This window comes from Hyla sarda, chromosome 7 (genome assembly GCF_029499605.1).
Source record: "Hyla sarda isolate aHylSar1 chromosome 7, aHylSar1.hap1, whole genome shotgun sequence".
NCBI lineage: Eukaryota > Metazoa > Chordata > Amphibia > Anura > Hylidae > Hyla > Hyla sarda.
This window is the reverse complement of record NC_079195.1, coordinates 67,409,888-67,428,527: the sequence shown is the minus strand read 5'-3', so window position 1 is coordinate 67,428,527 and position 18,640 is coordinate 67,409,888. Positions and strand designations below refer to the sequence as shown.

Here is an 18,640-nt window from a genome sequence, read left to right as displayed (position 1 = left end):
TTTAAAAAAAATGTGAAAAACGCACACACTACATTTTCATTATTGTCGGCTACATTTTTTGTGCTTTACCCGCTCACATAAATTGATCCCTGTTTAAAAATGAATAAACATTTCATAATAAAAAAGATACATTTCGTTAGATACAATTTTTTCCATCACCACTGTATCTTTTTTATTATGATTTTTTTGTGATACCCTGCAAAATTTTAATAAAAAAGGTATCTCCATAATTTATTAGGATCGCTAAAGTCCAAAAAAAGAATAAAAAGATTTACCGAATGTACCCGAATACCGAATGTATCCGAAAAAACAACCCGAATACCGAATGTATCCGAAAAATCTAAACCGAAAATATTGCCGAACCGAAATTTTTTTCCAAAACGAAAAAACGAAACGAAATTAAACGAAAATTTTTCTAGTGCACAAGTCTAATGTAATTTACAAATCATCAGCCTTTTTACAACTTGTTTAGTCCAGTGCACTTCTCCAGCACTATTTCATGGCAAGTAATGGAAAGGAAGTAACTGTGTGAGAACTGCTGGCAGAAAAGTTCAGCTTTGGTTGAACCCTCTGAAATGGAGAGAATGAGAACTAACTGGGCACCATGAAGGGGGCCCTCCGGGCTTAACAGCAGTGAGAGCTCTAAGATCACCTGGTCACCACTCTGAATGGTTAGCCTTACAAAAACATAGTGGTGACATCCAGAGCCCCACATTAGTTACATTATTACTTTTTTTTGTTTAACTATTACAATTTGTGTTTTTGCATGTCTATTATTCTGAAATATGTGAACATAGCACTTTAAAACTCAGGATGCATAGAGATATTGTTGCACATAATTTATACTAACATACATTTGTGCAAACTTTTATATGGTGCAAACCATATGAAAAGGTGTTCTGGCTTCTGCAGGCTTGCTCTTGCTCCTAGTCTCACTGTCTAGAACATGGGGTATTATCTGTGTCTAAAACCCTACACCCTTTGTTGTTTCTTAGGGTCTATTCACATGACAGAAATTCTGCTTGTGGAATTCCGCCTCAAATTAAAGCCCATAGACTTCTATGGGATTCCGCACTCCCATTCACACTTCTGAATTTCCGCAAGCAGAAATTCGGCAGTGTGAATGGGAGTGCGGAATCCCATAGAAGTCTATGGGCTTTAATTTGAGCCGGAATTACGCAAGTGGAAATTCTGCCGTGTGAATAGACGCTAATTGTTCTTGGAGCTGATTGATACATAAATAAGCAAATCATTGTATAACCTGGGGTCATCATGTGATAGCTGCAAGGAATGCTGGTCTTCCCTGACATCATCAACCCTGACATCATCTCACTGCCCCAGCACTTCCTAATTCCTCCAGGTGCCAAAACTGCATGTGTTCCTCATCCCCTGTTATTATAGTGCACATTTTGGGATTTGCGGGAGCTCAACCGGGACATGTTTGAAAATTCTGTGAGCCGCTACTACCCTTAAATGTTGGTGGAAACTGAGTTTGTGGGGCTTGGCTTGCTTATCTCCATCTCTAACTAATACAAAAAAGAGTGGCGCAAAAGCAGTCAAAGCTGTATCCTGATCTGCTGTGAAATTGCTGTAACCAGAGTCACCGTGTCATTGGATGAGAAGTTCTTCTGCCATAAACATGACTATAAAGACTAATTCTTATTTGCGATGACAATAGGTCAAGTGTCCCCAAAATGGCAGTACCGGCAGCTGATTAGACATTCTTGTCACAGATGAGAAGGAAGACTTTTGTCAATATTCATCTTTGAAAATGTACCGTGAAACAATAAATTTATTTAGAAGTAAAACCATTTATGTACCGTAACATTTTTCAATAATTACTGATTGTTAAATTCTGATATTCACAACATATAGTTTGTAACTTAAATGAGTAAGGGGGGTGCAGCTTCTGCTTTGATCTTTGATCTGTTCTACTATGACCCGGGTGTTTACTTTTTTTCGATACAAGAAAGATTATAAAGCTAATTCTTCAGTTGATGTCCTGGGTGAAAAATGTTGTCGATGCTTGGTAACAAAGTGGTGGCATGTTATGGGGTGCTTACTGGGTTCCCTTTTAAGAAACATTTGCAGAAGATGCTGTTGAACAAATGTTTTACACAAAGTGGCTTGGTGGTTGCCGGTCACACTTGATAGTACAAGTATTGTTGTAGAACATGTTGTGTCATAAGTGGCTGCAGGATTATGCCATTGATGCCCTGACTCTGTGGGTCTCCAGGAGGCTGTCCCCCAGCTAATCTTGTATAATTTTGATAACCTGTTAATACATTATTCCAATTGATTTACAGAACCGGTAAAACAGGCTTCATGCCACTGCATAGGGTAGATAAACCCTTAGGGCGGAACACCTCGAGACGAATTCCACGGTGTGAACTTAACATTAGTGTAAATGGGTCTCCACGAGATCCGTTCACACTGCGGAATTTCCGCGGCGAACAATTCCGCCGCTGAAATTGTTCCGTGCAAAGAATGAACATGTTCATTCTTTGCGCGGATTTCGCGAGCACTGCATAGCGGTCAATGGTGACGGCTCAGTGCCCCGCGGCCCTAGCGCCAAAGTTCCTTAAGCGGCGTCCGCCAGGCGGAATCTCAGGCGGATTCCGTAGTGTGAACGCACCCTAACTGAGATAAGGTTGCTTGCACACTTTGAGGACTAAAGCTGTCTGTTCTTCCATCAGCTTGATGACTGCTTCTCATGATAACACTGAAGCCTTGCTACCACTCTTACTATTCTCTGGCTCCCCATCATAACAGACAACCCACAGTTCAGATCCAACTTAGGCACACCATGACTTATCTCAGCTTCCAGCTCACTGATCAGTTCCAATAGGAAGTCTTCCGATCACCTTATAGGGTGAAAAAACACAGGCTATCGGTCATATGCAGCCAAAATGCAGCAGCCAATCAGTGCACGAGTTTGCTGGCTAAGGGTGCATTCACATCTTGTTTTGTGGATCCAGCAGCCGGATATGGCAGGAGAATTTTAAAATTCCCTCTTCCGTATCTCTGTCAGACTCGTGAGGTTCTCCATGTATTTCAATGAGCCAACAGGGGTCAGCTAGTAACTCCAGTCGGCTCATTTTCAAACGGTATCCGGTTTTTCAACAGGACTAAAAATCATAGTCTGCTGCTGTTTTCCATCTTCAAAAACCAGATATGGTAAAAAGATTAAAAAAAAAGAGATGACTGGAGTCATCTTTTACTGTGCTGGGGACCAAGGGGGCATTATTACCAATTGGGGGACTATAACGGGAAATCGGTAAGAGGAGGGATGCACGTTGGAAAAAGAAGGAGTCTAAGATGTTTTTCTGGCACATTCTGCAGAAAAGAGCTGTGTCTGGAAGAATTCGTCATGACGGTTTGGAAAAGAAAAGAGAAATAGAACGATTTCAAGAAGACGTCACCTGTTAGTTACTACTGGTATCTACTGTTATATGATAACTATATATAAGAAAAGACCTTTTTCCAGGGACATAATTCTCTTCTTGATGAATATTTTCAGGCCTTAGTGTTTTAATAAATAAATCCTCTGGTCCTTATGGGTCATGTTCCTCCTTTTCTCGGTAGATGGGACCAAATACATTTTGGGAGAAGGTGAAAAGTCCCAGACTTTCTCCCTTATATTAAGAAAGTCAGGGACTTTTTCTACTCCGACACCCACACTTTTCTTCTCCCCTGTCTTTCTTTTCAGCTCCTTTTTTAAGTAAACTTTCCCATCTTTCGGATCACTGTAATTCCTATTATTGTGTTCACGTCTTGTTTTTATAATTTGTTCATTACATTAATACATTTTAATTCCCTATCTGTCCAACCGAGAATTTCGCAAGATAGTATCTGTTTTGTCTGCTTGTATGGATTAAATTCATTTGTACTCTTCTTTATTACACACAGTTCTGGAGAGCAGTGTTCTGCATTTCCATGAATAAATAAATACAAACTGTTCCAAAATACATGTAGATCTATCGAGTGACCTTTTTATGACAACCATGGCAGGAAGTACCTTTATCATGTTGAAATTCTCTTGTCCTTTCCTATGTGTAAGGCTTTTGTCTAGAACACAACAATCTTCTTTGATCAACTTAATAGATGCAGTCAGAATTATATCCTTTCATAACCTAGAATAATGACTCATTTTACATGGTAAACACTGTAGATGTAATCGTACCGTATCTTCTTATCACCATGGACTGAGGAAATGTACTTGATGGTAACTTTTAGGTCAGTTTACCAGCATAACCCCACAGATAATATGGCCTCCCTGGTCAGCGTCTGCCCAATATGCCTAATGAATAGTTAATGGGTTTTAGGGATTGTGTGAACCAGTGATTCCCAACCGAGTCATTAGACCCTGCGAGGGGTTCTGTGATATATTCTGGAAGGAAAATGATTTCTTGGGGTAAAATAAAAATTTCCCGCCCGGGATGTCAAGCGGTAAACATCAGTGTCATGACGCTGACGCTTCTACTGGACCCTGAGTATACAGGATATGGGCATAAGGCAGATCCTGCCCACGACATCAGGCGAGGAGAGAGAAGCCATCCTGCAGGTAGGTTGGCCCAGGGGCTTATTTGCACTCCCCGCCCTGCATATATTACTAAAGGCCATCCCTCTCCCAGAAATGAGAAGTGGCCTTTAGTAGTTCATTTAAGATTGCTCCTACAGGTTTGGGGGGATGGGGGTTTGGACCTGCCTGCCTGGGAAAGGGAGTTAGGAGCCGCCTTCTGGGGCCTACCTACCAAACTTACCACCTACCTACATAGCAAATTTACCACCTACCTACTGGTCTACCTAGCTTACCACCTACCTGTCTATATAGCACTGATGAATAGTGAGATTGTTTAAAACTTAACCTTTATTTTTATCCACTTAAAAGGAAATATAGTGAAAAAAGTTGAAAAAAATGTATCAAAAAATCATGCATATAATATCAGCCCGCCAATATTAGTGCTGATATAAAGTGCATATTACAGTATTATTCAAGTTCATTTACAGGCTGAGCATGCGTTTATTAATTAACTCTGTGTGACAAGAGCACTCCCGTTTATGTCAAAATTCACAATCTAGTTGCCTACCTAGAAAACTTACTACCTACGTGCCTACTTTGCAAACTTACCACCTACCTACCTAGCAAGCTAACCACCTACTTAGGAAGCTTAGCACCTCTCAGCCTACGTAGCAAACTTATTATCTACCAGCCTACCTAGCAAACTAGTCACATACCTATATACCTAGCGAACTTTCCACATACCTACTTAACTTGCCACCTACCTACATAGTTAACTTGCCATTTACCTACTTAGCTAACTTGCTACCTACCGAGCTAACTTGCTACCTATGTAGAAAACTTACTACCTACCTATTTACTAACTAGCTACCTACTTAGCAAACTTACTACCTACCTACCAAACATAATTTCCACCTACCTAGCAAACTTACTACACAGCTACCTTTTTAGCAAACTTACTACCTACCTACCAAACTTACTACCCACCTAAGTACAGGAGGGTCCTACTTACGGGGGCTAAGCTACCTTCAGGAGGGTTCTACTTACAGGGGGAAGCTACCTACAAGGGGGGTCCTACATATAAAGTGCAAGATAAATACAGGGGGGGGGGTTCCATAGACAGGGTGCAAGTTACCTACAGGCGGAGTCCTACATACAGGGTGCAAGCTACCTACAGTGAGGGTGCTATCTTCAGGGGGCACACTACTTACAGGGGTGGGGTCCTACCTACAGCAGGTCCTATTTAAAAGGTGCTTAAGTGGAAGCCTGAAAACATTTGTGGAAGAGGGGAAGCCTGGGAGGCATTTCTGTTTGGGGGGAGGCTAACGCCATTGTGTCTGGGGGAGTCTGGGGGCAATTGTGGGGAAGAAGAGAAGCTGATGCCATATGTGAGTCCCTGCATATAGCAGCACTGTATCTACATAGCTAACAGATATATAGGTATTGTACATTACTTCTATTTAGCCATTTATTTGTCATGCATTGAAAATTATTTGGTAAGGGTGCCCCACAAAAAATTTCTTTCCCAAGGGGGTGCCCCAAGCTGAAAGAGGTTGGAAACCACTGCCATATAGGCTGCCTGTACAGGATAAATTCCTAGATATGTTGTAATACTCCTAATTTCCAGTGGAGGTCACTTATGCAGAACACAGCTCCGGAACAAAGCCAAACTGTATCTGTTTTCGAAGGATAGGGGTATAAAGGCAGGTTGTTGTTTTTTGTTTGTTTGTTTTTTATGATGAAATCCATTTTGATTAGCTTTGCAGTAGATATAATAGGTCTGACAAGATTTCTATTGTTTTCTTGAAGGTAAAGGAATGGATGCTAATGCCATTGTATACAGACCCTAACCTCCGCAATGGCTTATAGATTAGGGTATGCTTACACTTACTGGGGGAGATTTATCAAAACCTGTCCAGAGGAAAAGTTGCTGAGTTGCCCATAGCAACCAATCAGATAATTTCTTTCAATTTACAGAGGCCTTGTTAAAAATAAAAGAAGCGATCTGATTGGTTACTATGGGCAACTCAGCAACTTTCCCTCTGGACAGGTTTTGATAAATCTCCCCCACTGTGTACACTGTGGATTTTATGCTGCAGATTTTATACTTTTTTCTACTTTTTTTTCTTTATTCACATGTGCAACATATCCAGTACATGTGAACGTCCCCCTCAGGGCTGTCACCAGGATTTAGACCGCTCTATAATTGGGACATCTCTGTGTCTCCGTTCTGTGGAGACCAGTCTAAAACAATACACTGCACACATTGCTTGTCAGGAGGCCTCCCCTAAGTTACATTTCTGGTAGCATTCCATAGAAAGGTATCAGCAATTACCTGTAACGTTGTAAGTAATTCATGTATGAAGGTATTTACACCAGCACACATGATTATTATGGAGGTATGGGCGGCATACACGCAGATTGCGTTTCTGGAATAATAGCACAGTTCATTAGACATGTTGTAGCACTACATGATCCCCAGTGGAGGTCACTGTTGCACACTAGGGAACACAGCACAGCTGCTGAACAATGCCAAGTGTCAGATTCACAAGGATTCATCTAAGCATGATCTGTTGTTGTTGTCGTTTTTTCAGGTCATGTGTGATGGACTGAAAAACTGATGCAAACTTAGGTAATTTTTGTCTTCTGATTTACAGAAGCTGTAGAACAAAAAAGGGCAACAAAACCTTAATGCCTTGGAGGTGTTAGGCTAATCATAAGGCTATAATCACACATCGGAATTTCTGTGCAGAATTCTGTATTAGAATTCTGCACGGAGATTCCGCAGCAGCAGAGTCCCATTGATATCAATGGGATTCTGCAGCGATGTGCACACGGTAGAATTTCTGAGCCAGATGTTTCTGGCACGGAAATTCCGATTTCCATGTCCACAGAAAGAATGGCAGGACCCCTGCCACCCTGAATAGGGTCAGGGGCGCACAGAAACAGGACCCTCTCCCCTCTCCTATCTCTCTACTCTCTCCTAGCTTCTGCTCTCTCCTCTGATTACTTACAGGTTCCAGCTGAGTCCCAGTTTGGCGCATTGGTTAGGTCCTTTATTTAAGACAGCTGTGGCCTGCATGCTTCCTCTTTGACCCTCATGGCAAAATTTGCAGCATGGAATCCCTCCTTTAGCAACTTCTTGTGCGAGCCAGCTCTCCTGGCGGTGACGAGTGGCTGCGCAGTTGCCTGGTCGGGTCCTGTCTGTACACCGGAGTGCAATGCCCTCTTCTACTTTGTCTCCCCCTTCTGTTCTCGGGGAAAGTTTGGAGCAGGACCATGCCGCTGCTGCTGCTCGGCCTCCTTCCCCTGTCCTTGTTCCAGCTGCGCCCTCTGCAAAGGGCAAGAATAAGAAGCGTGCTGCAGCCTCTACGTCTCCAGTTACTCAGCGCCGAAGCATCCAGGCGACCTCAGCAGTCCAGCTACCTAGGGTGTCCGCTCCTCCTGGGATTCCAGTCCAGCATAAGAGATCAGCACTCCACCTGTCTGGGTAGGCCTGAATCCAGGGCAGAAACCTTTCCGGCCGAATTGGCATCAAAGCCTTTTGGAAGAGAGGGGGCAATGAGCTTGAGCAGATTGATTTACCTGCTTAAAGGTGTACTCCAGTGCTTACACATCTTATCCCCTATCCAAAGGATAGGGGATAAGATGCCTGATCGCGGGAGTCCCGCAGCTGGGGACGCCCGGGATCATGCATGCAGCACCCCGTGATAGCTGTCACGCCCCCTCCCGTAGGCTTACATTGAGGGGCGGAGCGTGATGTCACGCGGGGGCGGAGGCGTGACGTCACATGCCGCCGGCCCTGCGGTCGACCGTAATCAGACCCGGAGCGAACACGCTCCGGGCACTGCTTACAAACGGGGTGCCGCGTGCATGATCCCGGGCATCCCCAGCGGCGGGACTCCCGCAATCAGGCATCTTATCCCCTATCCTTTGGATAGGGGATAAGATGTGTAAGCACTGGAGTACCCCTTTAAGCAGGTAAATCAATCTGCTCAAGCTCATTGCCCCCTCTCTTCCAAAAGGCTTTGACGCCAATTCGTCCAGAAAGGCTTCTGCCCTGGATTCAGGCCTACCCAGACAGGTGGAGTGCTGATCTCTTATTTAATGGGTTTTGCTTTGGTTTTGATGTTCCTTCATTTTCAGGTCCTGATTGTCAGTGGGGAAACAAATGCTAAGTCTGTTAATTTGAATGTAAATGTGGTTGAGCATAAGATTAGATCAGAGTTGGCTGTAGGTAGAATTGCAGGCCCTTTTTCTGTTCCCCCATTTAAAATTTTTCATTTGTCTCCACTGGGTTTGGTTCCGGAGAAGGAACCGAACACATTTAGTTTAATTCATAATTTGTCATACCCTAAGAATTTTTCTTTGAATGATTTAACTGATAGGGATAATGCTCCCGTTTATTATTCTTCTTTTGATTCTGCTGTCTGTTTGCTTAGGAAGTTTGGTCGCTGCGCCCTTTTGGCGAAGGCTGACATTAAGTCCGCTTTTTGGTTGCTTCCCATTCATCCCAGAGGATTTAACTACTGGGGTTTTCATTTTGATGGTTTATTTTTCTTTGATAATTGTCTCCATATGGGTTTTACTTTGTCTTGTTTTTACTTTGAGTTCTTTTTAAAGGAGTATTCCAGGCAAAACCTTTTTTTTTATATATCAACTGGCTCCGGAAAGTTAAACAGATTTGTAAATTACTTCTATTAAAAAATCTTAATCTTTTCAATAGTTATTAGCTTCTGAAGTTTTCTGTCTAACTGCTCAATGATGATGTCACGTCCCGGGAGCTGTGCATTATGGCAGAATATCCCCATAGGAACTGTACAGCTCCCGGGACGTGAGTCATCAGAGAGCAGTTAGACAGAAAACAACAACTCAACTTCAGAAGCTAATAACTATAGGAAGGATTAAGATTTTTTAATCAAAGTCATTTACAAATCTGTTTAACTTTCCGGAGCCAGTTGATATATATAAAAAAGTTTTGGCCTGGAATACCCCTTTAACTTTTCTTCACTGGGTGTTGCAGCAGTTGTTTCCATGTATTGGTATTGTTCATTATTTAGAGGATTTTTTGTTATTGCTTCTCCTGATTCTTCTGATTGTCTTTTGGCTTTGAATAGGTTTTTCAAGGTTTTTGAGTTTTTTTTGGGTTCATTTAGCTGTGGAGAAAACTATTTATCCTTGTTGTTCATTAGAATTTTTAGGTATTACTACTGATTCTGAACCCATGATTTTTTGTCATCCCCCTGAGAAATTGGATAAGCTTAGGTCTTTGATTTCTTCTATGATGTCTCGTGATAAGACTTTGCTGCAGGATTTGCAGTCTCTTTTAGGTTTGTTGAACGTCACCACTAGAGTCATTCCTATGGGGCATGTTTTTCCTTCTCACTTGTATGCTGCCACCAAAGGTCTTAAGTCTCCCTTTTCTCATGTCCGTTTGACTAAGCAATTGAAGGATGATTTGAAGGTTTCGTTAGATTTTCTCTCCTCTTACAATGGTCATACTTGCTGTCAGTCTGAGTTTTTGGATTCTGATGCCCTCCAGATTTTTACTGATGCGGCTGGGTCAGTTGGTTATGGTGCATTTTTTTTGTGGTCATTGGTCTGCTGAGGAGTGGCCAGATTCCTGGCATTCCTCTGGTCTTACCAGAAACATTGTCTTTTTAAAGGAGTATTCCAGGCAAAACCTTTTTTTTTTATATATATCAACAGGCTCCGGAAAGTTAAACAGATTTGTAAATTACTTCTATTAAAAAATCTTAATCCTTCCAATAGTTATTAGCTTCTGAAGTTTTCTGTCTAACTGCTCAATGATGATGTCACGTCCCGGGAGCTGTGCAAGATGGGAGAATATCCCCATAGGAACTGCACAGCTCCCGGGATGTGAGTCATCAGAGAGCAGTTACAGAGAAAACAACAACTCAACTTCAGAAGCTAATAACTATTGGAAGGATTAAGATTTTTTAATAGAAGCAATTTACAAATCTGTTTAACTTTCCGGAGCTCGTTAATATATATATATATATAAAAAAGTTTTGGCCTGGAATACCCCTTTATATCTTTTTCCGGTGGTGGTGGCTGTGGTGATTTGGGTTGCGGAGCTTTCTAATTGTCATATACTTGTGAATTCAGTTAAAAAAGGTGTTTATGCTATTAAATCTCTGTCTTCTAAATCCACTTTGGTGGTTTCCTTATTGCATCATTTAGTTTTGATTTGCATGTCTATGAATATTTGCCTTAAGGCTAAGTATGTTCCTGGTTCTACTAATGTGATTGCGGATTCTTTATCTTGTTTGCAGTTTTCGTCTTTCCAGCAGTTCGTGCCATCAGCGGATGTGGGGGAGAATTCCTTGGCCTCGTCATGTTTTGGAGACGGTATTACTTTGATTGCTAACAGTATAAGGAATTCCCTGTCTAGACCATCATGGGCGAATTATTCAGCCGCATGGAGGGATTGGTGTTCTTTTTTGCTGTAGCTGTGGTACTTCACCCATGAAATCTGATGTTTTACCCTTGATTTTGTTTCTCTTCTTTCATCCCGCAGGTTTTCAGCGTCATTTATTTCCAAGTCATTGTTGGGTATTTCTTTCTTACATTGTGCGGTCTTCAGGGCAATTCTTCCTTTTTTCAGTTGAGGAAGATCCTGAAGGGCTACAGGAAGGTGTCTTCACAGCCAGATGGCCGTTTTCTTTGATGTTTTGTCTTATTTAATTGATTTCCTTCCGTTTGTTTGTTCTTCTTCCTATGAGGCTGTGTTATTTAAGGTGGCATTTTTTCTGGCCTTTTTTGCTGCCCTGAGACTTTCAGAGTTAGTTTCTGACAATAGGCTGTCTCCGTCTGGTCTTCTTTTTAGTGATGTGTCTGTTTTCGGTCAGGGTTTACACATTTTCATCCGTAAAAGAATGATCCGTTTTCTAGAGGTCGCTCTGTTTTTATCCATCCACTTCTTGGTTCGCCTCTTTGTCCTGTCTCTGCGGTATCTTCTTTTCTTTCTATTCGCCCTAATGGTGGTCAGGATTTTCTTAGATGGTCTTTGTCTTTCTCGTTTTCAGTTTTCTTCGGTTTTTAAGAAATGTCTGGTTTTCTGTGGCTTGTCACTCTTTTCGTATTGGTGCCACAACAGAGGCGGCATCAATGGGTCTGAGTGACTCTTACTAAACTTATTGGTAGATGGGATTCTTCTCGTTCAGGTCTAATGTTCGTCCTAATTTATTGGTCTCTAATATTTTCTTTTATTTTTCTAGGTTCTCCAAAGATTGTTTGGATTCTCGGTCACTCCTTCATTTATGGGGCCCAGAATCGTGCTTCTTTTCGTGCTTATTCTGTTAATCTTTCATTTGATTCTCAGTTGGTGTCTATTTTTTTAGTTTGGTTTTCAGGGTCTTAGGTGGCTGTTTGTTGTTCAGTCGGTCCAATCTCGCCTTGGTTCGTTTCCCGTGCCTGATATTCTTATTATTCATGCAGTTGGTAACCATATTGGTAAAGTGTCTACTCTTAATTTAATTCATGAAATTAAGTAGGATTTTGCGAAGTTGGAGTGTCTCTTGCCCAATGTATTTTTGATTTTTTCAGAGATTGTTCCCCGTTTATGTTGGGCTTCCCCGGAGACCATTCACCTTGACAGAATCCGCAGACGTGTGAATAGACACTTAGAAAAATTTCTAACGTACTAAGTAGTCTATAGACATACAGACTTGGAAGGCTTTGTCCAAGGTCTCGATCATTTAGATTTCACCCATCTAGCTCCTATTGGTTTTGATATTTTTAATTTAGATTTTGAGTGGCTTTTTCAATAGTATACGTACCTCATACTCTTGAAAAAGCCAGTTCCTACTGGCGAAACGTTGAGTCAGAGGAAAACAGATTTTAGCTCAATCCCTGTTTTTGAATATGGATGGATCATGGAGCTGTGTGATGCTTTGTCTGTAGATGGCATCAAAGCAGAGAACTGCAAACAGAGCTCCGCAGTCAATAACAACCATGCATAGGATGCCATAAAACTGAAATATAACAAATAAGGGATTGTAATTTTAATCACACACTGCCATCTAGTGGTAATTGAGCATCCTTAATTATTATTTGCAAAAAGATTAAAAGTTAAGTTTTAGACCAGAGAGGGTCTTTATTCAGGGTTTCCCTGAGGGGACTCATATCCCCAAGGTTGTTATATTGCTTTAGCAGCCCATAGATCCCCCAGGGGGTATTTTGGTTAGTCATTCTTTCTGCGGACTCTGCTTGGAATGCATAGTTGTCTATGAGACGGCAATGCATTTCTGTGTGTGCGGCCTTAGGATTGTCTGCAGTGAGATGTTCTGTGCGTACATCACGAGGTGAACATAGCCTTAAAGGGGAAGGGTAGCAGAAAACTAGCTAATTGTGGGGGTCTAACCACTGGGACCCCCACCAATCACCAAAATGGAAGCGCCTTGTGCCCCGAGTGAACAGAGTAGCAGTGCAGATGCTCGACCTCTGCGCTATTCATTTTCTATAGGACTATCAATCATCGTCTAGCACAGTGTTTCCCAACTAAGGTGCCTCCAGCTGTTGCAAAACTACATCTCCCAACATACCTGGACAGCCATGCAGGAGTTGTAGTTTTGCAACAGCTAGAGGCACCCTGGGGGGGAAACATTGGTCTAACACAGTGATGGCGAACCTTTTTGAGCCTAAGTGCCCGAACCGTAATGCAAGCCAGCTTTTTTCCCCTCAAAGTGCCAGCACAGCAATAAAATCAGAATATACATTACGGTTGGCAGTATAGTTCCCCCACATTAGGTGCAGTATAGTTCTCCACATTAGGTTGGCAGTATAGTTCCCCCACATTAGGTGCAGTATAGTTCTCCACATTAGGTTGGCAGTATAGTTCCCCGCACATTAGGGTTGGCAGTATAGTTCCCCCACATTGGGTGCAGTATAGTTCCCCCACATTGGGTTGGCAGTAAAATTCCCCCCACATTAGGCAGGCAGTGTTCCCCCACAGACATACAGTCTCTAGCCATATACAGTGTATGGCTGGAGGCTGTATGTAACACCGAAGATGACGTCCCGCTGGTCACTTACCATACGCACGTCATTCTCGGTCCTCCCCGATGCTCCGCTCTGCTTTACGGGCGCACGCACGAGACGTCAGTGACATCCCTGCGTTTTTAAAGCTAACACGGGGCCGCAGAGAGGTAACCGGGACATCCTTGTGTCCCAAAATTACCTTTCGGGACATAGGTATGTCCGGAATGTGACGGGGCCTGTGGCCGTGTGCCCACAGAGGGGGCTTGACGTGCCACCTGTGGCACGTGTGCCATAGGTTCGCCATCACTGGTCTAACATGTACTCCACCCACTTGGGCGACAACACAAAGGGCTGTTTAAAGGCGTACTGCGCTGGAATTTTTTTTAACCCCATAAGGACTCAGCGTTTTTCCATTTTCGCATTTTCATTTTTTTCCTCATCACCTTCTAAAAATCATAACTCTTTAAATTTTGCACATAAAATTCCATATGATGGCTTATTTTTGCGCCACCATTTCTACTTTGCAGTGACATTAGTCATTTTACCCAAAAACGGAAAAAAAAATTGTGCGACAAAATTGAAGAAAAAATGTAATTTTGTTAATTTTGGGGGCTTCCGTTTCTACGCAGTGCATTTTTCGGTAAAAATGACACCTTATCTTTGTTCTGTAGGTCCATACGGTTAAAATGATACCCTACTTATATAGGTTTGATTTTGTCATACTTCTGGAAAAAAAATCATAACTGCATGCAGAAAAATCTATACGTTAAAAATTCTCATCTTCTGACCTCTATAACTTTTTTATTTTTCCACTTACGAGCCGGTATGAGGGCTCATTTTTTGTGCCGTGTTCTGAAGTTTTTATTGGTACAATTTTTGTATTGATCAGACTTTTTGATCCCTTTTTATAAATTTTTTCATGATATAAAAAGTGACCAAAAATACACTATTTGGACTTTGGAATTTTTTGCGCATACGCCATTGACCGAGCGGTTTAATTAACAATATATTTTAATAGACAGATAGGTAGTTCCTCAGAGCACCTCTTTAGCCAGAGACCTGACGCACGGCACTGTGTGAACCAAAACCAAGGCAATATAGAAAAGCAGGAGTCCAGCGCAGGATATAGTGCAAATAAAAGCGGATTCTTTAGTCAAGCCACGAGACAGCAGAATACAAAGTAACGCGTTTCAGCCGGTGTGACCAGCCTTACTCATACAAAAGGTACAAATGGTATAGCCATTCCTTTATGGGAAACAGAAGATCAACAGACCGCCCAGGTAAACACCTGGGCTAATCAGTTGAATCCACTCCCACAAAGGAAATACAAAAGACAGATAAAATGTGCAAGAAAACATATATGAAGAAGAGAGATTAGGAATATAATGTATAAAAAAATCCCATCAATTCTGGCTATTACACTAATGGCATTACAAAGAATAAATAAGAAATGCAAATGTAAGTTTGTCTCAGGCTTAGCGCGCTCTTCTCCCACCTCACTCTTAACATGTTCAGACCCCAACTGATCGTTAAAGTTTTTTTTTTTTAAAGGGACAGTGCCCATTTAAAGGAGAACTAAATTAAATGACCTTTATAGCTGTACAAGTTAAAGTTATATAACTTTGCAATGTTCAAGTGAATTCTTTGCTGAGCATATACCCTGTTTCTCATAGCTTTTCCTCCAGACAGGAAGTCTAGTAGTTCTTAGCACACATAATGACTGTCAGGCACCCGTTTGTTGGGCCAAACACGTCACTGTGTAACAGCACACTCCCTTCTACTCAGTTCAGAGAGCCAAGAGCACTTAAAGGGGTACTCCAGTGAAAACCTTTTTCTTTTAAATCAACTGGTGGCAGAAAGTTAAACATATTTGTAAATTACTTCTATTAAAAAATCTTAATCCTTCCTGTACTTATTAGCTGCTGAATACTACAGAGGAAATTCTTTTTTTTTTTTTTTGGAATGTTCTCTGATGACATCACAAGCACAATTGTCTCTGCTGATGTTATAATAATAATAATGCTTTATTTATTGTTGTCCTTAGTGGGATTTGAACCCAAGTCCCCAGCACTGCAAGGCAGCAGTGCTAACCACTGAGCCACCATGCTGCCCTTAGCATACATCTGCTATGCATGGTTACTAAAATGGACAGAGATGTCAGCAGAGAGCACTGTGCTCGTGATGTCATCAGTGTTCCAAAAAGAATGGAATTTCCTCTGTAGCATTCAGCAGCTAATAAGTCCTTGAAGGATTAAGATTTTTAATAGAAGTAATTTACAAATATGTTTAACTTTCTGACACCAGTTGATTTAAAAGAAAAAAGATTTTTACCGGAGTACCCCTTTAAGTGTGTGATTGTCCTTGATTGGCAGAGGCGCACACACACCTTCCTCATTTATATTCACTGCTTCCCTAACTATGTGACAGCTCTCTGAAGGTAGCTCCCTTAGGCAGCTCACACAGGAAACAAGTGCAGAGGCTCATGGTTATTGTAGTTTTTTGAAGCTCTGAGCTGAATTTTCAAAGTTCAACACTTTTTGCAAGTTCTTATTTTAGATGGATCAAACAATAAAAAATAATCTGGATGCAAAGGTAGATCTTTCCTTTAGTACTCCAGTGTCTGCAGGATCCAGTAGTACTCCAGTATCTGCAGGATAGGGGATAAGTGTCTGCATGCGGGGGGGTTTGTTCAGCCTACAGGACCCCCCAGAACGTGCTTCATGCACTGTTTATGGGAGCATCAGAGATACCTAAATACAACGCTCCTACAGTGCATAAAGTGACCCCGAATAGAGGTCAGACCCCATGCAATCAGATACTTATCACCGATCCTGCAATTAGGGTATACATTTTAAAGTACACCTTTAAAGGGATAATCCAGCGGAAAACTGGTGCCAGAAAGTGAAACAGATTTGTAAATTACTTCTATTTAAAAATCTTAATCCTGTCAGTACTTATCAGCTGCTGTATGCTCCACAGGAAGTTGTATTTGTACCAGTTGATTTGAAAAAATGTGTTTTCCACCGGAGTACCCTTTAAGGACTCTTCCCTAATGTGTGTTAGGGACCTACACTGTTTTGTTGAGCATGTAAGTGTACAGAACCCGATGGCAGAAGGCTCCATGTCAGCGAATTGTTTGCCACAGAGGGTCCTTGTTTCGGACCTTCAGACTTAACCTGCAGCTTGATCATGTGTTGCATTAATAGCACATACACCCCCTCACATATACACACACACACACACACACACAATGTCCATAACATGAGACATTACTGTCACAACATGTGGCTCAATAACCACTAGTAAGGCCCGAAACAGGTTGGAGCTTTTTATTAAAACTAAAGTCATACCATATTTGTAAGAAAATAGATCTTTAAGAAGAAGAAAAATACAAATTTTATGCATGACAATATAACCAGGACACAAAACATAAAACAGACAAATAGGACAAATTCTTAAATATACATCTGTTTTAAATTAAAATGAAAACATAATCATCTGGTTCAAAAAATAGCCTGATCTAGAACCGTACTAGGTCTAGGACACAGGCTAGACAGGGCACAAATAGGAGAGTCAGTTCTATAAAAGTCATGAATTTGCTCTCATAGAGAGGAAACTTAAAGTTTTCCTAGGAAGGATCTAAGAAGTGTAGTACAGGCCAGCTGGTACACTACCGAGAGATTATACTGTGCAATAGCCACAATGTAGTGTTGAGGTAGGCGACTGGTAAATCTGGTGGAGGATGTCAGGGTATGGCGTATAACACTTGTCATCTCTATTGTCTAGAACAGTGTTTTCCAACCAGCGTGCCTCCAGCTGTAGCAAAACTACAAATCTCTGCCTTTAGCTGTCTGGGAATAATGGAGATTATAGTTTTGCAATAGCTGGAGGCACGCTGGTTGGGAAACACTGTTCTAAAACCTAAGTGCCGAAAAAAAAAATAATAAAAATTTTAAAAAACTCCAATATATGAAAAGAAAAAAAAAGAAAAAAATAATTATATATAGAGATATATATATATATATATATATATATATATATATATATATATATATATATATATATATCTCTCTATCACCAAGCAATGATGACCAAACATATAGGGGGAAATCTATCATAAGTGTTGACCTGTGCGTTTTGCAGATCTCCCCTACCCTGTGCTGTGTAAAAAGTTTTTAAAAAGTCGCACGCCACGTAATAAAAATTTTTCCAGCTACATCCATCATGCCAAGAACCTACTTAAAAAAAAAAAGAACATAATCCAAACAGAAGCTGGGAGGCACTCATCAGGACAGTGTGTGGAACAGTTCTCTCTTTATTTTCGGTGTATAACAAACCCATACTATGGGGAGCAGCAAAGACGCCAGACAAACACTGAGCGAGGGATACGGCTGTTTCACACTGTGTCGACTGCCTTACCTATGGTCTCCATTAAAAATAACCAATTTGCAGGGTGGAGCAATGCTGGCGTTAGTTTATGGAAAAATCACAGTTCCAGTCTTTATCCTTAACAGGATACAGTGGTCCCTCAACATACGATGGTAATTCGTTCCAAACGACCCATCGTTTGTCGAATCCATCGTATGTTGAGGGATCCGTGCAATGTAAAGTATAGGAAGCTGTATTCACCTGTCCCCGCCGCTCCGGACCAGGTCCTCACCGCTCCCGATGCTGTCCCAGGGGCTCCCGATGCTGTCCCGCAGCTCCGGTGTCTTCTTCGGGATCCTATGGCTTCTTCCACATCTTCTCTGCTGTCCAGGCCTCGCTTTCTATTGACGTTATTATGCTGCTGCGCCGGCACGGCGTGCACACTGACGTAATAACGACGCCGGAAAGCGAGGCCCGGACCCTGGACAAGATGCGGAAGACACCAGAGGATCGCAAAGTGGACCCGGAGCAGCGGGGATAGGTAAGCGAACCTGCCAGGGATGCTTAAACTGCAGCTTAAGCATTTTGCGCTGTCGGATAGCAGTTAATGCAATGGCCCCGACATATAAAAGCATCGTATGTTGATGCTGACATCGACATGCGATGGCCTTGAGAAGCCATCGTATGTCGATTTTATCATATGTCAAGGCCATCGCATGTCGGGGGGGTTACTGTACTTTATTCAAC

The 18,640-nt window shown here is 41.8% G+C and overlaps 1 long non-coding RNA gene across 1 annotated transcript in view; it reads right to left on the bottom strand.

Annotated features, from left to right (window-relative positions):
* The window catches only part of LOC130281766 (uncharacterized), a 64,158-nt gene extending 56,522 nt beyond the window's left edge, over nucleotides 1-7,636 (bottom strand). The window contains exon 1 of the long non-coding RNA XR_008846100.1: nucleotides 7,537-7,636. This is a non-coding gene — a long non-coding RNA (uncharacterized LOC130281766). The remainder of the gene's footprint in view (nucleotides 1-7,536) is intronic.
* Between the last annotated feature and the right edge of the window lie 11,004 nt (nucleotides 7,637-18,640).